The sequence below is a fragment of the Hipposideros armiger genome, unplaced genomic scaffold (genome assembly GCF_001890085.2).
Source record: "Hipposideros armiger isolate ML-2016 unplaced genomic scaffold, ASM189008v1 scaffold_24, whole genome shotgun sequence".
NCBI classification, from domain to species: domain Eukaryota; kingdom Metazoa; phylum Chordata; class Mammalia; order Chiroptera; family Hipposideridae; genus Hipposideros; species Hipposideros armiger.
In genome coordinates this window covers 1,917,735-1,939,700 of record NW_017731374.1, presented here as the reverse complement: position 1 = coordinate 1,939,700, position 21,966 = coordinate 1,917,735, and positions in this window count along the sequence as shown.

The following is a 21,966-nucleotide window of genomic DNA, read 5'->3' as shown; positions in this document are numbered from 1 at the left end:
TGGGGGGTGGGGGGTTGTTACTTTGTGAGGGTGAAAAGGATAACTATTGCATTGTTCTGTACACCTGAAACTAACAATAAATAAAAATTTAAAAAAAAAAAAAAAGAGATTGGGCTTTATAATGAAATAGACATAAATTTCATCCCCAGCTCTTTCCCTTAAACTCTAAATGTCAGTTTCCTTATCTGTACATTAGGGATACTAGTTAAGTACCTGATAAGGTTGGCTTAGAGATTAAATAAGATAATATTGGTTTAAAATTTAACGTCCATTAAATGGTAGTTGCAGTTTTTATTTTCCCCATACTGACCTCGAATAATTCTCAGCTGCTCTCGACATCTTTCCTCCCTGTCCTCTGTGGACACTTCAAGAATAAGCTGCAAAGTACATGATGGCAGGGTGACATTTATTTGGTTCCTGTTTAAACTGAGTGATAGGGATGTTGATAATCTTGTACATTTTTTATTTAAATAATTTTCCCACATGTTCAAATAATATACTTGTCACTCCTTGCAGGCCTGGGAACAGATCTTATCTGCTTTGCCACAAATGGTGCCTGCCTGAGTAAACACAAATACAGAATGGGGAGCCCAAGTCTTTGCTCAGCATTTGTAACTAAATTCGCTAAGGCAAACAGACAATATGGCCGCCAGGCTTAGCCTTCCAGAGCAATTTTCATCACAAAAGCAATAACTTGATAAACGTCTAAGATGCAAATAAAAGATCCTTAAATTGTCTCAGAGGCTATCTTAAATCCTTGAAGAAAAGAGCAAGAGTGTTGGTGAATATGAATATTTAGAAATTAAAATAGTTCCCTGGGAACCAAGGGTAGAGGTTAATGTCTTACCTTTTTCCATAACCTGATACATTCATTATTTAAAAAACTCAGTTTGCATTTTGTCAGTGTGACTCACATGCATACCTTAAACAATCAAATAATTCTACTTGCAAGTATGTATACTCATTCGTTTAGCTCATTCTTATCATATTTGCATTCATATTCTCTAAATAACATGCTTATAATGCTACTTTTTAATTTTTAGTTTAGGAATTATAACTTAAGCTTCCTATTACGGGAAATAAGGTTTTAGCTCTATTTACCCTTTGTTCCACTTAATCCAGGGACATTTTGGTTCCTGTTTTAGTCCAAGATAACTATACTTTAATTGTGGTTCAATCAATTTTCAGTATTTACATTAAAATGATTATATAAATGCTATTCACAGTTGATTCATGTTATATATTTCTTTTCCTGCAGTCTTTAGTTTTCCAAAAGATTTTTCTTTTTGTTTAATTTTCCATTTCCATATCACTGAATTATCCCTAAATTCTTCCCAAGTTATGACATATCTCTTAATACATTCAAATACAATAGCTAACATTGATTTCATCTTGAAGAAATACCCCGAAGTCTTCTGAACTCTCTTATGTAGACAGATTATTCTCTAGACCTCTTGCATGACTGACACTTTGGGACTTTCTTTTGCCATTATCTTGGGGACTCTTCGTTGTCTATCTCCTGTGTTGGATTCACCGTTCCCGGGATCTCATTTCTTTTTCGGTTTTCTCTTTCTTGGTGGTGTACATTCTCAAGTGGCTTCCTAAAAGAGGGTATATGATCAGTCATTTTATTTGAGACCTTTTAAGTTCGAAAATATTTTTGGTGCCAGCAGAGTAGCTCAGTTGGTTAGGAGCTCACTCAAGAGTGTGAGCTCTGAGCAACAGGGTCGCCAGTTCAACTCCTGGCCGAGCTGAGCTGCCAACAGGTGGCAGGATGGCTCAGCTAAAAAAAAAAAAGAAAATATCTTTACTTTACTACCCCACTTAATGGATAGTCTGTCTAGGTATAACATTCTCATCTGGAAATCAATTTTGAATACATTGCTCAATTTTCTTCTAGCTTTTAGATATGCTTGGAAAAATTTTTTTTTCTCTTTCTGAAAGACTTTAGAGATTCACTTTGTTCCCAGTGATGTAAAATTTTGTGACGATGTGTTTTTATTTGTTGTGGGTGTGTTTTCATCCATTATGCTGGACCCACTGAACCTGAAAACTCTATCCTTTAATTCTGAATTTTTGTGTTACTTCTTTAATGATGTCTAACCTGTTTAACATCTTATATTTCTCCTGAGTTCCATGGTTTTCAGATGTTATACCTTTTGGAATGATTAATTTATTTTCCTCTTCTATATCCATCTTTTTTTCTTTATATTTCTTTCTGGATGATTGCCTCAGATTTACCTTGAAATCCTGTCATTTAATATTTCATTTATGCTTTCATTAAAAATTTTTCCTGTGTGCTATATGTTCTCATTTCTTATATACAGTTCTTCCATTGATACAAACTCTCCTTTAATCTCTTGTAGAACAATTATGATAGTTTTCTGAAATTTCTATGTCCGTGCTTTGGCCATATGTCTTGTTTACTTATTCATTTTGGCCTCTGTATTTCATGTTAAGTGCTTTTCCCAAACTTCTCATATTTAAGTTGGGACACTAAAAAGTTCTGTGTACCTGGTGAGATGTTCCATGGGCTTAAGTATAGGATTATCTGGTTGGGCCATTTCATACTCTAATGTTAGTATTTATAGGTTTCTTTCTCTCAGAATAATCCGATTCCCCAGAAAGTCCCTTATAGCCTCCTGCCTAGAGGGTATAAGTCTAGATCTCTGCATCCTAGAAGCTATGTGAGGGGCAAGTCTAAATAACACCATATGGTATGTACAGTTTTGTCCACTTTTCAACTCTGTTTGTGTTCTCCAATCTTGAGATATGCTGTTTTATCCTCTTAAGAGAAAAACACTCCAATAGTCTGCCAGGATGTGATCATAGCAGTTCCTTAGCTGCATGGTTAAAGGTAGGGGGTTCTCAGTGATTTTTAAATATACTTCCAACCAACCCTCCTGTTTGGAAAGCCCTTTACAGAGATACCTAATGCCACCAGGCCTGGGGATTCTGCAGCGTTTTCTACTGCTGGCTTATATAATTCAGCGTTACTGGGTCTGCTAATTCAGTTCCCATCTGCTTTCCATCTTCCAAAAAATCGTTTCTGTTTTTGCCTCTATTCTTTATTCTTGTGGGTTTGCCTGTATTTTTTAGACCCTAAAGTATTCAAATGGAATTTTGAGACAGAAATAGAGGAAAATGCATGTGTACAATAAATAATCTTTAACTAGACATCTATATTTACTTTTCAAAGTAATTTTTCCTCATTTGTACTCACTGCATTTCTTACCATCTTATTTTAATCATCTTTATACACTATATCATCGCTTGTATGTCTGATTCAATATGATGTATGCAGTAGCCACTAAGAGTGAGGCACTATACTGAGTGTTGTAGATACACAAATACAAGAATAAGACTCCCCTTGAGGAATTTTGATGATAATAATAAGAAAGCCATAAAGTTATTTTGAAATAGTTATTCTGCTAAACTTAAATGCGTCTTCCTGTTCTCAATTTTCTCATCTCCCTTTCGGTTAATCTAGAATTGCCAAAGTGTTTACAATTTTTCTACATCTTCCAATGCCAACTACATGACAAGTCCCTTTGCTTTTATATTCCATTAAAAATTCCATTGTATTAAAAATATAATAAATTCCATCATATTTTTATATTTACCTCCAAGACTTATCAGCCTCTGTCATGCGTTATGTCTCTCCACGTCATCCCTACATTGCATTATCCTTAATGGGATTCTGATGCCAACTTCCAATTCCTCTTAGGAACTTTGAAGAACTCTGTTAAGTGTTCTTAAGAAAAATAGTGTGATTCAGGATTAGTCAAGATTTCTCATGTTTCCCACCATCAGGCCCTGATGATCTTCTTTTAAAGAGGTCAGAAAAGTGAGCACAGGCGCCCCCTGTGGATGAGACAGGCAGTCTCGACTTCACCCGATTCCTCCCACTTTGCCGCCCAGTCCCGGAAAGCATTTAACTTTTCTATCCTTTATTATTGGACTATTTGCCTCTTATGTTTGTATGAGCTGCAAGATATCCAATAATAGTTCAATTTTTAAAAATAAATTTGTTTTGTGCCTCATTGTCAGCGGTCAGCCATGTATAGCACAGCCTCTCTGAGCTCTATTTTGTCATCTGCAAAGTATTAATAGCGCACACTCAACTTGTTAGTTCTCAAGACAGAATGAGATAATCCGTGGAAAGACCTAGCCCATCGATAGTGAATATTAGTTCCTTTTCCCCCTTTCTCCTCCTTCTGTTGCTGTTGTCATTGTAATCATTATTGTTACATTATTTTGTAGATGCCTTGCCCTAGGTACAGGGGTTTAAAAAAAAACAAAAAACTGAACAAGACAAGATTATGAGCCTTGAAGAACTCACATTCTAATAGTAAAGAGGTGTAACAATCATGATTTAAAAATGCATTTCTAAGGGCTGGCAAAGTGGCTCAGTTGGTTAAGAGCTCGCTCAAGAGTGCAAGCTCTGAGCAACAGTGGTTCGAGTCCTGGCCTGAGCTCAGCTGCCGCTGAGCTGCCAACAGGTGGCAGGATGGCTCAGCTAAAAAAAGTAAAAAATGAAAATGCATTTCTAGGACATATAGGAGCAGACTGATAGGAAAAGAGGAAGGAAAGGGGGGGTCAGAGAAGCCCCCCCCATACCCAAATTGTACCCCAGAGTTGGCATTCTTGCACTGGCAAAATGAATAGGGTATCTGTGCTAGAGCCAATGTCATGCTTTAGGGACCTGCTGAATTTAGTCTATCTGTGAGCTCACAGTTGTATTTCTGTAGAATTGTCTTTATCTTAACATTTAGAAAGTAATATGTGATATTAGTCATGTTTAGGAGGAAAATGAAGTACAAGGAGGAGAAAAAAAGTCGTATTTCCCATTCTTGTACCTTTAGTGTATTTCTTTTCAGTGCTTTTCTCCGAGCATGGTGTTTTTTGCTTTGTTTAGGTCCATACTTTATGAAAGAGCGAATTTATAGCCACCTCTTCAGTTCAGGGTCGGTGACCATAGAATGACTTTGCCCCTTGTTCAGTGTTTGAGTTACCAGTGACTGGGAGGAGGTGCTTTGGGGAAATATCCACAGTGTTCCACTCCTGCCCAAGGTGCACTTGGCCGATGGTAGAATACATGTGGAGTATCATTGGATAGTGAATAGAGATGAACAGGACTCTGAGTGCTATAAACTGCCTTCGCCATAGTGTCGAGGGTTTGCTTCCAGATGTAGGGACCAGGTGCTACCCTGCCTCCCTTCTCTCTTGGTCCTGGATCCCAGGCCTAGAGTGATGAGAGAGAGAGAGAGAGAGAGAGAGAACGAATGAGAATGAGAATAGGAATGGGAATTTAGGTAGTGATGTCAACCTAAAAATATAGACTAATTCCTACGTCTATAATTTCAAAACAGACAATTTTGAAAAGAACTTGTTTTTCATCTGAAGTATTAATCACCTCAAGGACGCAAGAACAAAAGAAGTGATTATTTACTGAGTGCTCACTATAGCCCATTTTTGTGCAGGCACAGTCATACTTTACCTCCTATAGTCCTCACCACACCCCTGAAAGGCAGAGCCGTGGGTTACAGATGAAGAAACTGAGGCACAAGAAGTTTAGCTTCCTTGGTAAGGTCACATGATTAGAAAGTGGTAGAGCTATGATTCAAACCCCTCAGAGAGGATCACATGTCTCTATTAAACACTCTTATAGCTGCACATACTTCTACTTATCCCATTTGCAATGTTAAATGCAATTGTATTGTTATTGATTAAATTTGACTAATCCCTGCCTTCCCTAGTGGAAGAGCAGTTCCCCGAGGTCCTAAACTCTGATTTGAGCTGACTGCTGTATCCTCAGCACAGATGACAGGGTATGGCAAAAAGTTAAAGAGCTATAAATATTTCTTCCATATATGAATGAATGAGTGAATGAATGAATGAAATCCATTCTCTAATTTCTAAATTAGTGATTTTCAAATTCTACTAGACTGCACTTCTTCAGTTCTTTGGAAATTGTGTTTAAGTTGACCAGGAGCACCATGCTGCTTCAATACAAAGGAATATTAAAGTTAAAACAATTTACTTTTCCTCCTCATTTAAGCTAGTAGAGTGGAATGTGTCCCCAAATCTGTTGAAGTTATAGGACATAGAATTTATGACAAAAATCGAGGTTTCAAAACTGTAAAATCTGGGTAAGAATGAAAGCAACCCTTGCATATGTTTTTTTCTAAGTGTTAAAACATGTAAAGAACTTCCCAATTTGTCATTTACATTTTTAATACCCTTTCCCTCCTGGTATAGAGTGGAGGGAGAGCAAGTACTAGTGGTGGATGGAAAATATCCAGTCCCAGCCTAGGAGATCTGAGGATTTGTAGCAATAATTATTGAAGAATGTCTCACTTTGACCAAAGCAGTGCCATGTGCAGTGTTCACTTTTAAGTGAATCTTGTATTTCGATAGAAGGCAGAGGAGACTTCACTCTCAAGTGTTCTCATCGAAACCCTGCAGCCGTAAGTAAATGACGCTCTGAAGTGAGGCCCCGTTGCAGACGTGAAGGCACCCACATTTGTCACCTTATGGCTGTACGTGCTAAGGTCCCTCACACTCATTCCCATAGGGCAGGCTGGGCACCGGAGAAATGCTTAGAACAGAACTGACTGCTTAGAACGGAAATTCTCTGTCGACTGCACGGAGTCTTCCATCCTGCAGATTGGCCACTCCCAGTTTTTATTCTCTGCCTCCACACCAAAATCATGGGTCACCATGTGATAAGACAGGCTAGCTTACATCACCCTTGGTCCAATCCGTGTCTTTTGTTGGTGCTGTCTGCTGTGAAATTTTCTGTTGTTATTGAACACAGATGAGTACTTTAGCGAAAGTCTGTGCTAAGTACCTCATCTGAATTATTATTAACCTTTATAGTCATCCAATGAGGCAGCTCCATTGTGTTATGATCTCCATCTTACAGAAGAGGAAACTGAGAAATGATTTTATTCCTCCAAGCTAAGTCATGTAAGTTAGAAACTGAAGCTGTCCCCAGAGAGTATGAACAGGAGCCAGCATTTTAAAACTCTCTTCTGTCTCGGGGACTATTTCTCACCTGGACAACTGCAACCTCCTCCTCGCTGGCCATCTTGAGTCCAGTCCAGTCCCAAATACTCCATCTTCCGTAGCAACTACCAGATGAGCTTTTACAAAACTTGACCTCGTTCTCTTTATATATATGCAAGCATCAAAGTAGTTATAAACTCCTTATAATTGTCACTCTTTTAAAACTACTATGGAAGCAATTCAATTCAGATGAACAACTTAGATATAAGGAGACATAAGATGTACTGACAATGAATCATTTCATTTTTATGGCCAATGTCAGAGAGGTATACTTCACCTGCTGTTGACTTGATTCTTTTGATATTGAACTTGGTGAACTAGAGTGATTGCTTTCGTCTCAGATCTGACCACCATTCTCCTGCCCTTCATAATCTGGATGTTGACTCCTGCTTAAGCCCCATGCCCCAGTCCCTGTCCCCTTCTTTGCATGTGATATTCCAACCACAACACATGGTGGGAGTTCCCACGTGCCTTTGGGTATACACTTTCTCTTATGCCTTTAGTGCTCATCCATCATACCTACATGATGAACAGCTAAAAAAAAAAAAAACCCTGCAAAAGTGTCCCCTCCTCTCAGAAGCCCTCTCTGGTACTCCCAGAAACTCTCATCTCCTGGACTAATTGTGTACTTTGTATACATTTCTAGAATTGTATTCATATCATGATTGGTCTGGGGCACCTGTCTTTCCAGATCACTGAACTTCTCAAGGACAAGGACAGTGTGAGAAGCATAATCATTTACATCCCTCTGTGACAGATTCAGAGAGGTCAAGCAACTTGCCCAAAGTCACACAGCTGGGTCTCCAGGTGTGGTAAAGGGTCCAATAGCATGATGACTTGCCAAAGACCCAACCTAACTGTTTGCTTTTCTGAAACAAGTTTCAAATGCTGACTTATTTATTTATCGCCTGTTTCCTTTGTTGACTCAGCACCTGAAGGGAGAGTCTCAAATGGCTCAGGTGCTAGTGGCTTTATGTGGGACCTTGAGTTAGTCCCTTCCTCTCTCTGGGCCTCAGCTTTCTCGTCTGTCAGTGAGGGTGTTGGGCCAGATGGCGTCGAGCCTCCTTTGATTCAGTCCAGTGTGTACGTGTGGCTCACAATGCCTAGGTGACCTTGTCACGTCAACAACCCAAGTTTTGTCCAAAGAGCTGAGCCAGGCTGTGGAAATGGGCAGAGAAAAGAATGGCTCCTTCACATGGGCTGTTTGCATGGGGCGAGTGTTATCACCAGAGGAAATTGACTCAAGGAGATAGCACCTTCCTATCAAAGAAAGCCAGGCTATCTGTGGGCAGCCCCCGCAGTCCCAGCCCTCCTTGCCAAGGGTGCCTCAGGCTGGGCAGCCAGCCTTCCTGACACCCAGCAAAGATGGTGCCAAGCCCAGAAAAGGCCCCTGTGGGAAAGTGTGAACCGGAGTCAAGTCCTGGCGATTTCTAGGACTCAGACAGGCTCGGTCCCTCTCTGTAGCCCCCATGACGCCCAGGAAAACAGATGTCAGGCTTTGCCGATTTTACAATCACTCTGACAGAGAGGGACGATATTTTCCCCAGGAAGGACTCTGCTGTTCCTACAAAGCCTGGTTCTCCATCCTGTCCAGGACTTGTCTGGACCCCTGCCTTTCCACCCCATTCACTCCATAGCTGGGCCAGGAGACTCCCAATACTGGCTCCATTGTGGAGCACTGGGCGGAAAGCATCGAAGCAGCTTCACCCTATCTCTCAGGAGCGACATCAGGCTTCCCCAGCTCTTCCTGCCACCTTTGCTGAGCCAAATTCACTTTAAATATCAAACCTTAGCTCAAGGGTCACCTCCTCCAGGAAGGCTTCCTTGACCTCCCATAGTCTGTGTTGGGAACCGAGCCTGGCACTCCCTTCCATCTTGGCATTATAACTGTTTATTTCATGGGTTCTGAGAACTTTGAGAAAATAAACCATTTATTTCCCTTTCACTCATCCATGCATTAACGAAGCAAATATTCTTGTGTGCTTACTCCCTGACACAAAATACTGGAGGAGAAAAAAACAAAACAAAACAAAAACACAAAAACAGACAAACAAACAAAAACCAGAAGTGATCCCAAATGTCATGGTACATACAGCCTAGTAAAGGAGTGAATCAAATCATCATCCAGTATATGAAAAACTAAAACTTATAGGCACTAGGAACGGCAACAACATGGCACACTGAACAGCAGAATAATGTGACGTAGTCACGGAGGGCAGCGGAACATTCCCTAGAGAGGTGCTGCTGGAGCTGAGGAAGGCCTGGAGTTCCAGGCAAAAAAAAAAAAAAATCAAGGAGGATCACCCCTGTCTCACTGATCCTTGAATCCTCAGCATATCTCAGGGCTTAGATGCTAAGAGTTACTCCATAAATGTTTATAAATATTGAAGCCGCATTTTCTGCAAAGGTGGCTCTGAGGCCGTGATCCCTGCCTTGGTCCATTTGCCCTGTCACTGTTTCAGCTACTATTTCCATTTCACTGTCATTCTGGGACATAGCTCTGTCTTGTCCATACTGTTTCCCCTCAAGACCCACCGTCTTTAATCTCACCCTGGAGCCCATGGCTGTACCGTCTGCTGCAGACTTTCACGTGTCCTCTGTGAGGTCTCCAAAAATCATCCACACTGGCTCTCTTTCTCCAAAGAACCCATGTGGATCTATACCTTTCCTGGTCTTCCATGCCAGAGCAGTTTGCCTGAACTTCTCTGCCACCGAAACTCCAGCTTTGCAGCGTCCAGCTTCCTGACGGGGCTTGTGCGAGCATGCTCCCTATTTCTCTCCCCACTTCCCAGTCTCCAGGGAACAGGATTAGTTCTGGGACCCAGACGTTCTTGATTCACGCAGCCATGCCCAGCACTCTCTTGAGACACTACCCAAACTTTCTTAATAATGGATTCATCACAGCCAAAAACACATTTGGTTAATCAGCATTCTTTTTCCAAACTGGAGCCACTCTGATCAAGATTGAAAATGTGCCCCCATTGTAAGTGGCTACTGTTTCCAATTACATATGCTTCTCCCAGCCACCATGCAATCTGCTCACTTCATGCTGGTTTGCAAGAGCTGTTCGCACCAAACCATTGACAGCCACTATCTAAACTGAAACCATCTGCTTAGCCATTTGCCATGCACGGCTGGGTCTCGCAGGCTTACCCACTGGAGGCCCCGTGGAGCAGTCCATAAAACAAGCATGAATTAACGCAGCCTGTTTTTATTAAATGTCTTGCAACTGATGGGAAGATGGACAAGCCTGTCTGGCAAGGATAATGGCCAGTCCTCATAGCATCTGAAGTCTTGGATAACCTCCAACAGCATCCTGCATCTCAAGACCATCAAGTGTTTCAGGAGCGTGGTTGTGCTTAGAAACCGTTTGTCTATAACAGGCTTTTTTAAAATTTTGTGGCTTCTCCTCTTTCTTGTGAAATAGAGTTTATCGGTGAGCTCTTCAGCCGTAACATATACTCCTGTTTTCCTTGAATTTACTTAGATGGAAACTCAGAGAGGAGGAGATTAGAATCACTGGGAGCGTTAGCGGAGCACGAGTATCATCTATGGCTATTACCGACTTCAGAAGATCAAGGTGGGTAGGTTTTCTCTTCTCCATATGGAAAGTATGCACATGAGTCCAGTCTGCCTTATTCAGTCACCAGGAATGATCTTCCGTGCACTTTGTCTAAAAACCTTGGCCAAGGAAGTGAGGCTTCAAGGGAGAGGCTATTTCGACCCACTCATGCCAGTCACACCTTTGTGGCTGGAAGTTTTCCAGTGCACTGGAGGGAAAATTTAGCAAACTCTGCCTACTCTGATTCCAGAACCATCAGGCAACTGTACTGGCACATTGCAGATCATTTCCTTAGGATGACTTCCAGGAAATGAGACTAGCTGCTCAGTTGATTCTTTTGAGCAAATTTAGGCCCTTGATGCAGATTGCTAAAGTGCTTTCTGGAAGGTCGGTGCCAGAGTACCCTGAGGCCAGCAAGGCATGTGCTTGCTGGCATCTGAGAGCCTGGCTAAGGCAGTGAGGCACAGCAAGGGGGTACCAGAAGCTCGTCTTTTTAATGAACCTGAAAGCAAGCTGGAAAGACCCCAGCTTGAGATTAGCAACTCTTTTCGCTCTGCTGTTGAACCTGTGTGACATAAGGGTTAGTGCTTGCCCCTCTCTGGGTCTCAATTCTCCCAAGTGCAAAACGTGGGGGAGCAGAACAAATGACTGTGTAGGCTTTTTCAACTCTAATTTTCCTTAACACTTTGGGAGAATATCAAACCTCTTCAGGCATTAGGTGGCTCAGAACATAAATTAGACACGTTTCCACGTGATGTCTCCAGTTGTATAGAAACAGCAGCTGGGAAATTGTGTTTTAGAAGTAGGTTTGAGTTTTAATCCTGTCTTCATTTACTATATGGAAGAGTTCACAAAATCATTTTTCTGAGCTCTGATTTCATCACCTGTACAAGATGACAATGTCACAGGGTTTTTAGAAAGGTCAAAAGAGGAAACATACATAAAACATGGCACATAGGCACTCAAAACATAGTTCTTTTTATAGAGGAAAACGTAATACTGCCCTGCCCCCCCATCTTTTTTTTAGTATAATTTCACTTTTATTTGAGATAGATATTTAGCTTTATTGCAGTATCATTGATAAAAAAATTACACATGTTTAATGTATGCATATTCTTGAGTTTGGACATAGGCATACACCTGTGACACTATTGCCCCAATGAAGGTACTGAACATGTACATCACCTCCAAAAATGTCCTTGCGTTCTGTTTGTGTGTGTGTGGTAAGAGCATTTAACATGAGATCTATGCTCTCACTATATTTTAAAGAGCACAATACCATATTGTTAACTGTTGGTATTGTGTTGTACAGCAGCTCCTCCTCTCACTCTTGAGTAAAGAATAATAAAGTTCTTTTTTGTTTGTTTGCCGTAGTCCACACATAAGTGAGGTCATGCAGTATTTGTCTTTCTGTGTCTGGCTTATTAAAGGCACCTTTAAGTAACTAATCAAAATTCTTGAGCATGCAGATGCCTCAGGATGCTTGCTTTTTGTCCTAGGCATCTGCAGTTTCCAGCCTCTTCCAACTTCCCCTCCCAGCCCTGAGCACACCATCCCCCCAAGTCCAAGGGTTTTCAGACTTAAACTGGACTTGAGAGTTCCATGTTGACCCGCCATATAGCTAGAGGTACCATTGCATGGGTACTAGTCTGTCCCTGATGTCACAGGTTGGCCTCAGCAGCTTTGATGTTATGACAGTTTACTAATGTCCCTGTCAGTCCAGGTTGCTCTTTGGGCTAAACACTGATTGATTAAATGAAGAATTCATTCTGCAGAGTTGCATATGTTCACCACATATTTACCAACGTGGACTTCCCTGGGTATAGGATTACAGAGATGAATAAGAGTCAGTTCCTGCCCTTTGGAGTTCCCAGACTAGTGGGTGAGAGACCCAGGTAAACAAATAACAATACAATGTGATAAATACCATAATAGAGGCAGATGCAGTGAGCTTTGGGAACACAGGGGAGGGCGTGAGTGACTCATTATGTGGGGAAGAGAAGCTGAGACGGGCTTCCCAGAGGATGACATTTCATTTAGATTTTCAACAGAAATGTGTTCAGTAGACAATGGGAAAGAGGATGCTTGATTAGAGGGAGCAACGTGAGCAAAGGCACAGAGGTTAAAATAAAGAGCTTAGTTTATTTGTGGGGAAATGCAACCAGAAACATGGTAAGAAAGGAGACAGGCTTGTAAAGTGGGACTAGACCCTAAAGGGCTTTCAGTGCCAGGCTGAGGGTCTTGGACACTGTCCTGCCGGTTCCCAGTGTCTAATATAAAAGCACTAGACACATGTAGCTCTTTACATAGAAACTAATTGAAATTAAGCAAAACTAAAAATCAGCTCCTCAGTTGTACTAACTATATTTTCAGGGCTCAATAGGCTCACATGGCTAATGGCTGCCATATTGAACAGTGCAGTTATAGACCCTTTGTATCATTAGAGAAAATTCTATGGATAGTGCTGTCATCTATAATGTAGAGTGAGTGATGGGTTTCAAGGGAACTGTCAAGGGTAGAGTTGTCTGTAACGTGTAGAATGGATTTGAAGTGGGGAAAAAGCAGAGGCAAGGAAAATCTTTAGGAAGTTATTGCGACTCTCTAGACAAGAGATGATGAGAACCGTATTTGGAGCATGGACTGTCACTATGCAGGAGGGAACCAGGACCACCTTGCTCACGAAGTATCAAGAGACCAAAGACTATGGTCTTCAATGCAGTTTGCCAGTTGGGAGCTGATGAGATTTGGGGTGGAAATCAATGTCATCTCTTGTCATGAACACCCTTTGGCTTGACGCCTCAGCCCTCAAACTTTTCTCCCAGCTCTGGGGCTCTGGGCAAATTCCCAAGTGCATGTGAGCTCTCTGCAGCCTCCCTATACCTGCTTGCCTGTTTTGTCATGCCACTGGGTCTTAACCAGATGCTATCTCATTTGGCCTTCTCCACCCATGGCGACCTGAGTTTGGAACAGGAGGATTATATGGCCAGCCCACGCGTCTGTTTTGCTCCAAGTGTCTGGGCTCCATGGTTATAACACAGTAATGGATACCACAGAAAGGCAGTGGCAGATTGGATGATAAGATGTGGCTCCTTGTCTCCTCCCTGCCTGATAGGATCTCTGTGAACCATAAACAAATTACTTCCATTCACAGTTGACAGGAGGAAGAGCTGTTCTCTGCAGGGGAAGTTGCTGAGTGCACTGTGGTGAGGAATGTAGACTGTTTCTCAGTAATGCAAAGACACTCTTAGGAACAGACATGGTGCTGTGGGTAGTTCACTGATACCTCAGAATATAGGGCCTCCATATGGACTCTTCCCAGCCATGTCACCTTGGCTCAGCTTCTTACATCATAGATAGTTCTTACTGTCATGGTGTCCTTTCCCTGTCCAATGAGAAATGTTGGGGAGCACGCAGGGAAAATGCAAACCCTAGAGAAAGAAAGAAACTTTCTGATGGTGAAACAGCCATTTTCTAAAAACCTACTCATTCTTCATGGCTCACCTCAAACACTACGTGCTTCGTGAAATCTTCAAACACCTAATTCTGCTCAAACGAATTCTTCATACAAACCTTTGTCACACACCAGCTGTAGCCACATGATTATGTTCCTGCCTGCCTCCCTACATAATGAGCATTTCTGAGAAGGGTTTGGCCTAAGTCAGGTTTGCACCTAAGGGACCTGCCCGGAATTCCATTCTGTAAAGTTCAGTAAATTATGGTGCATCGTTTCCAGGGCATCTGGGGAAAAGCCAATTAGAAAACATCTAGGAAAGAGTTCAAATAAGAATCTAGGGAAGAAACTATTCATTTTAGGTGTTTTTGTTTTATCATTCCTTTATTCATTTTCTTCCTTCCTTTCTTCTTTCCTTCCTTCCTTCCTTTCATGCATTTATTCCATTACTGTGCAAACATTTACTGAATTCCTACTGATAGCCAAACAATGTTCACTACATAGACAGATTAGCAAAATTAAGAGTTTAGAAACTAGTGCGATAGACAAAGTTTTAAGGAAATAATGGCAATCCATGTAAGAACCGCTGTGTTAGAAGGATGTGCCAAGTGCAGGTGAAGGAAATCAGAGAAGCACTCGCTCTGTTAAGTGAGGAGCGCAGACTCTGGACTTGAAATCCTGGCTTCATAATTAGTAGCTTGGGTAGCCTTGGGCTGTTTGTCCCTCTGAGCCTCAGTGTCCTCATCTGTAAATTGGACAGAGTTTTTGTGAGGAAAAGTGCAATAATATTTATAAAAGTCTTGGCACAATGTCTGGAATAGAGTAAGCGCTCAAACGATGCTATTTTTCAGGCCTTTGTATTCGTCAGCCTAAATGCTCAGGATCATCTCCACCTTGTCTCTGTGGGAGACGAGTATGACTGAATGTGTTAAATCACTTCAGCCAAAGCAGGGTGCTTGTTAACATGTTTTACACGATCCAGCCTTTGACCAGAGACCTTTCTAATGCACCCTCTCCTAGATTTGGCTTCCAGAGATTAAATAATATGAGTCTGACTTGTATTTCACTTCCCTATGAGATGTGAATAATCAGAGAACTGTAACTATTCAGGGATGGAATTGGCTGAGTAAGTTTTTCACAGGCTTTCATTGTAAACATATTAGTTGAAACATGAAGTTCTAAAGAGGCCACAGAAATCAACTGAAAATAGTACAGTGGCATTCTCCATGGAAAATATCTATATACCTAGGTTGCGATTATGATCATTGTGTCATCATTAAGCCAACAGACAGCCAGCATTATTGTGATTGCAGAAGATGGTTGCTGATGTTTAGAGTCTTGGTCAAAACAGGGAAGAGATGCTACTGCCACAAAGACTCTTCTGTATCCTCAGAGAGACAGACAGTAAAACTCAGAGACACAAACCAGTTAGGCAATACTGTTATCTTTCCCCCCGTGGAGTGAGAAAAGGACTGGCTGGTTTATATGCTCACTGATCCTTCCCTTCACTCAGAATGAGAACCAAGGAGAGGCCATGTCAAGCTTCCATAATTGTCTCAAAGGACAGGGCCAGGTGGCAGGACAGAGGGGAGAGTCCTCAGTAGCCTTTCTTTCTACAGCTCTCCTTACTTCTTGTCGATTGAGAACAAGCATCCTGGACAATCAATGATCTCTGTTCAAAAGGTCTCATTTCTAAACCATTGACTAAGGTCAATCAACTTTTCTCAAACACATTTTGAAATTACTAGTATCCCTTCAAGAAGTTTTTTTAAAAGGAAAGGGAAAGGAAACAATACTTAATGGACCCTTCTCTTCAAAATACTGGATTCTCTTTAGATTTCATTTAAGAAATAGATGCTTTTTATTTTTAATGATATGTTGGGGAAAGCAACGGCAGATGCCTTCATTAGCCCAGACTCGCTTGACTTTAAGTTCTAGAACTCTAACTCAAAATATCTACATGAAAGAATTTCCTGGTTTATACAGTCATGAGGAAGACATGGGTTAGGAATGACTTGAAGGTGTGGAATATATTTTATTTCTCTATTGATCCCTGGTGGCTTCTCTAGTGTGTGGAACTGGACTGTACTTAGTACGGCAGGCTATTCTGGGGACTGTGAGTGAATCTACATTTCAGAGCAACCAGATAAAACCTTTATGTTTCCATCAGCTCCTGGCATGTTTCCGATCACATGTCTCTGGACAACAAGTCCACCTGCTCTGAATTGGTGGCTGCGTCTCTAAATCTCTTCTGCCAAGATTCCCACTCTCTGCTTTGGCACTTCCTTCATCAAGGAACTCATTCCATTCCAAGGCAGCTGTATTTCTCTCCTGAGATATTTGTTAGAGCCCCTTTATTCCTTCAGCCCAATCAGTCCCTTTTCTTCAGTATATTTTTCAGTGGTACCATCATGCATCATTGAGATTATTCAAACTAGAGCTTCCAATGCTGGATTTATTCTCACCGATTCAGCTTAATTTGATTCAGTCGAATTTTGCTGAGCCCCTCCTGAGTATGTAGAACTCTGCTAGGTTCTGGGGAGATGGAAGTGAATACAATATAGTGACTGCTCTCAAGAGCTATAGATTGTGTCAAGGACGTAACTTTTTTTTAAACCATATACGCATTTAAACAAAACAGAAGTGTATATGAAGTATAAGGGAGGAAGTATTCAGGTGTTCTCCTAGGTACTGGGAACATGGGAGTAAATAGAATATTATCAGTGCTCAGGGAGCTTCAGGACTAGCAGGGAAGAGAGGATCATTATTCATCATAATAAATTTGCTACTCTAATAATTATATTGTAATGGACAATAATAATATGTTGATATTAATATATTGTTAATATTATATAAATCATATGTAATACCATCAACATAAAATTTTTGTCATAAAATTATTGGTGGCCGAGAATATGACTTTATTATTCATATCAAATATTTATTATACAATTATACAAATATAATTTTTATATCAATGTAAAAGTATATATAATGTAAGCGAGGAGTGGTCAGTGAAGAGGGAGGGGACTTCACAAAGTACTCCAGGGTCTGTCACTTCTCCTTTCAGACATTCAGCCACCCTCATGCCTGCCGCCACCTCCACGTCCCCTCCACACATTTAGTGCTTTGCTTTCCATGGCTGACTCCTGCTGTTCACTTAGTTAGAAGAAAAGTAAAAGAAAAACCCTTAAGATGGGCTAGCAGCATGCCTTGTGATATCATCTATGTGACCGATGTAAAGGTATGCATCTTCTCTGAGTTATTTCTCCAGGAGGAAATCCGTGCTGAGGAGCAGCCAACTCCCCTGGCCAAAGGAAGCACAGTCTAGCCCTAAGCCCTTTCATTCTGGGAGCGGGTTCTCTGGGGCTGCCCCTGCGTGAGCCAATGGGTGGGTCTCCTGTGTCTGGACCATTTGGCCTGGAGTTTACATTCCCCAGGATTTTAGTATCACGGGGCTGGGCGGGGTTGAGAGGGGCCATGAGGACAACATTCTCTTGTTTTCTTTAATTTCCCCCGAGGTAAAGGGTCACCAGCTTTCTTCAAAACATCTTCTAGTCTCTCAACATCATTTAAAGCAGGCAGTTCTTCCTAAGTGGTGCAGGTGACATTTGGGGTGGAAAAATACTTTTGTCGTGCTAGACTCTCCCTTGATTTGCAGGGTATTTGTCCTCCTTTATCCCTGCCACGAAATGCGAGGTGAGCCCCGAGAGCCACTGAGACAACCGGAAACACCCTGCACGTTTCCGGCACCGTCCCCCAGGGAAACAGTTCCATCGCCAATTGAAACCATTGGATGATGTCACCAAATTTGGTTTTCATTGATTCTCAATTATTGATTGACTCATGTAAACCTTACAAGAACAAAGCATTTAAATCCTATCGTGCACCTTTAATTGTCATGCACTATGAAGGCTGCAGAATTGATACCTCCTGAGATCTTCCTCCAAGTGCAAAGAAAAGATGAACACAAGCATTATAATATTTGCTCATTCATTTGAAAATATGTACTCAACGTCCGTCTACCTGGTGTTAGGGCCCATGACTCAGACACGGTCTCAAGTACACAAGACAGAATGGAGGGCAAGTGCCATGTGAGCTCAGAGGGAAAGGGCTTCCTTCACAGTGGGGGTTTGGACGTTTTCCTGGAAGTAATGTTTCAGGTGATAGTTGGAAGGGTTTGAGAAGCTAGAGATTGCTGCTGCCTGGGACAAAACAACCCAGGAATGCTGACACCACACATGGAAATGAGATGGCAGGTGACCCCCCCTTGACATTAGTGACAAGTGAGAACATGGGAGTGTGAAAAAGGTGTCTGGAAATAGAGGGGTGTGAACTCTTGGGGAGTTTACAGTCTCTTGGCCGTTGAAGGGATTTTAAAGGGCACATTTACCCCAGATCCAGAGGCCGTCCCATACTCAAAACCGTTTCTCAGGCTTCTCCCCCCGCTCCTGTTCTCCACACGTAAGAATACACTTGTACATGCACACGCACATTCGCACACCTGTCTCCCTTTCTGAGGTAAAATGGCTTTTGTCCATTGATTCTCACAGGAACCATTTCTAGCGCAAGGGGAGATGAAAAGGCTTGTGGGCAGGTTTTATGCAGCCAGCACTGTGACTTGTACAAACTGAATTTGTGTGTGCGTTGGGCAGGGCCACCCATCTCACCAGAGACCCCAGAACTTCCCAGCATCCCCCATTACCTCCTTCCTTGGTGCTCTAGGGGCTGAAACTCCTTTGCCTGCCTTTCAAGGCCTCTTATTATTGGGCCTCCGCCTACTTTTACCACCTCACCTTCTGCAGGTGCCCTCATGAACCTCCTCTCCAGCTGTCCTGAGCTGCACCATTTGATTTTACTCCCCTCTGCCTGATTTTCACGATGAATTCCTGGCCCTTCAGTTCTCAGGTCACACACCACCTCCTCCGACAGGTCCACCCTGAGCCTCCAACATAAATTAGATGTCATCCACCTACCACCCCTATCCCCATCCCAATTTCTTTCAGTTGAGACCCCAGCCCACATACTGATGCTCTTTTAAACTACTCCAACCTTTCTTTTCTTTTTAACATTGATTGTCTGAATTTTTCATCTGGCTGCATAGCACACACGGTAGCTACAATCAGTTTATTTATAAGTAGATCATAGATAGATAGGTAGATAGATAGATGATAGATAGATAGATAGATAGATAGATAGATAGATAGATGATAGATAGAGACAGCTTACACACACTACCCATTGCTCTCCAACCATGCTGACTATCTTCCAGTTCCATCCTGCTCGAGGGCATTTGTGCTTTCTTTTCCCTTTTCCAGAATGCAATTCCCACCTTCACCCACATTCCTTCTCCTGGCCTCCCTTCACTAAATCATCCCCTACTGTTCTTCCATATCTCAGCCCAATGACCGTTTTCTCAGAAAGCCGGGCTTCTCTGAGTAATACAGATCAATGCCATGGATTGCCTGTATCACTGTCCTAGTATCCACTCCTTTACACTTAGTTGGGTAGCTTTTTGATTAGTTGTATTGCTCCAATAAATTGTAAGCTCAAGTAGGCAAGGTACTATATTTATTTTTGCTCAGCATTGTTGCTGCTTCGGCATTCACCATGTAGCTGTGCCAGGGACTCAGTGGCTATTGGTTGCTGAACATATACATGAATGAAAAGGTTGGCTTTATGTGGTGTGACACCTAATAGATCTTATCATGGGATTTACATGATCTCTACCTATAGTGATTGATAAATGACAAGAACTATTAACTAGAATAGCATTTTAACTCCAACCTGTTCTTAGCCTAGTCAAGAAAAAAAGTGGCATGTTTGTTTGTTTGTTTAGGCTAGACATTGGAAATGGAGGTTTTGAGGAAATGTTGTTTTTCTTCAACGTTGAGATTTATTGCAGGCATGAGACCTTAAACAGACTTGGCTCCCCAAGGATGCTATAACTGACTCATCCGGAGAGATTTTAAAAATGTGGTTTCTAATCAAATCATCTGTGGAGCTATCAGGTACTTCCTATGAATTCTGTGGTAATTAAGATTCTGCCAGGAGATATCAGTCATTAGGAGCTTTCCTCATAATCCTGTCAGCTCTCCTGGAAATAGAAAGTCTCTTAAGCCATCATTTAGCCCCACTGATTTATTAAAATCAAATGACCCTAGGCCACAATTAGGATTCCATACTAATGAAATGCTTTCTGGGAACTCCTTTTTTCTGGAGAGAAGGGAATGAATTTGTTGTTATTAATATCAACGCTTGTTTGCACATACGATATTGGACAATTAAGTTCACAGAGTCATCCTAGAAAAAGTGCTACATACCTCACTGCTGAATATCACTATGGTCACCTTCGAAGTACTCCCCTTGGGGAGCTATGCACCAATGCCAGCGCCTAGTCCACCCTTCAAAGCAATTTGGGAACTCTTTTTCTGGAATGGCCATCAGAGCTGTCATCGTATTACCCTTGATGTCCTGAATGTCATAAAAATGTCTTCCTTTCAGTATTCTCTTGATCTTCGGGTAAAGAAAGAAGTCATTGGGGCCCAGATCAGGTGAGTTGGGAGGGTGTTCCAATACAGTTATTTGTTTCCTGGCTAAAATCTCCCTCACAGGCAGTACCATGTGAGCTGGTGCATTGTTGTGATGCAGGAGCCATGAATTGTTGGCGAAAAGTTCAGGTTGTCTAACTTTTTCACGCAGCCTTTTCAGCACTTCCAAATAGTAAACTTGGTTAACTGTTTGTCCAGTTGGTACAAATTCATAATGAATAATCCCTCTGATATCAAAAAAGGTTAGCAACATCATTGCAACAAGTTCGCAAACTTAATTGTCAGACCTCGTATTTATGAACTTGGAAGCAAAATGTAGCATCAGCCAAAAAAGTCGCAGCCCTTGAACTCTATACCCATAGTCCACATCTCTGTAACAGTCATTGAAAGGTCCTGACCCTGAGGAAGAAGTAAAAACCTAGAAAACCAGGGCCCAGTTCTCCACTTAAGGTGCTGAGCAAACTTTTCCCACCCACCATCCCTTCCTGCAAGGGCCACAAGAGGCTGGCTTGAGCTGTGGCCTTCAATCGGTAGCAGAGGGTTCTGTCCATAAGGAGGCACATGTTACCCAATCACTACCCTCCTGCCTACAAAACAGCAGGAACAGAGCCCAGTGAAATGCCAACATCAGAATAAATAAGCAGACTGACAAAGCACACAGTTCCTCAGTTCCCATTCATGTAGGGATTACTTTTTCTATGCTCTCTTAGTCCGTCCGCCTCTATTTAGCCCTAAATTTCGATTAGGAACAAGAAGTCCCTGAGGTGTCAGATACAACTAGGGGGTCTGAAAACCAAAATTAAGTTATCACAATTGGGATGGGAGACAAACCAGAGCATATGGTCACACCAGCTACTGAGCATGGATGAAACGGAGGTACAAAGGACAGGACCCCGACTCAGTTATATTTAAGAGGAAGGGCAAAGGGTTCAATCCAAGGAGGCCACATAGATAGGCAGAAAACAGATACCCTGGAGCTGGACAAGAAGAGGGAACTGTACAAATTACTATGGGAGCGTGGAGGAAGGATGGAAACATTTCTATTTGTGAGGGTTGGTCAAGGTCAGCTTTCACTGAGAAGATGACATTGGAAGTGAATTTTGATGAATTTGTACTTGTCGTCGCAAGAGGAACAAAGGGTAGCCCAAGCTGTTATTATCAGTGTCCCAGCAGCCAAGGAGCTAACCGAATGCTCGCACCAGAGAGTGAGGGAGTAGCAGCCCTACTCATTTTTTGTAGAACTGTTATCAATACAATTTGCAATTTTGATAATCATTTACAATGTATCAGAAAATTATGTGGAAATAATGATAAAAATTGTTTAGAGATTC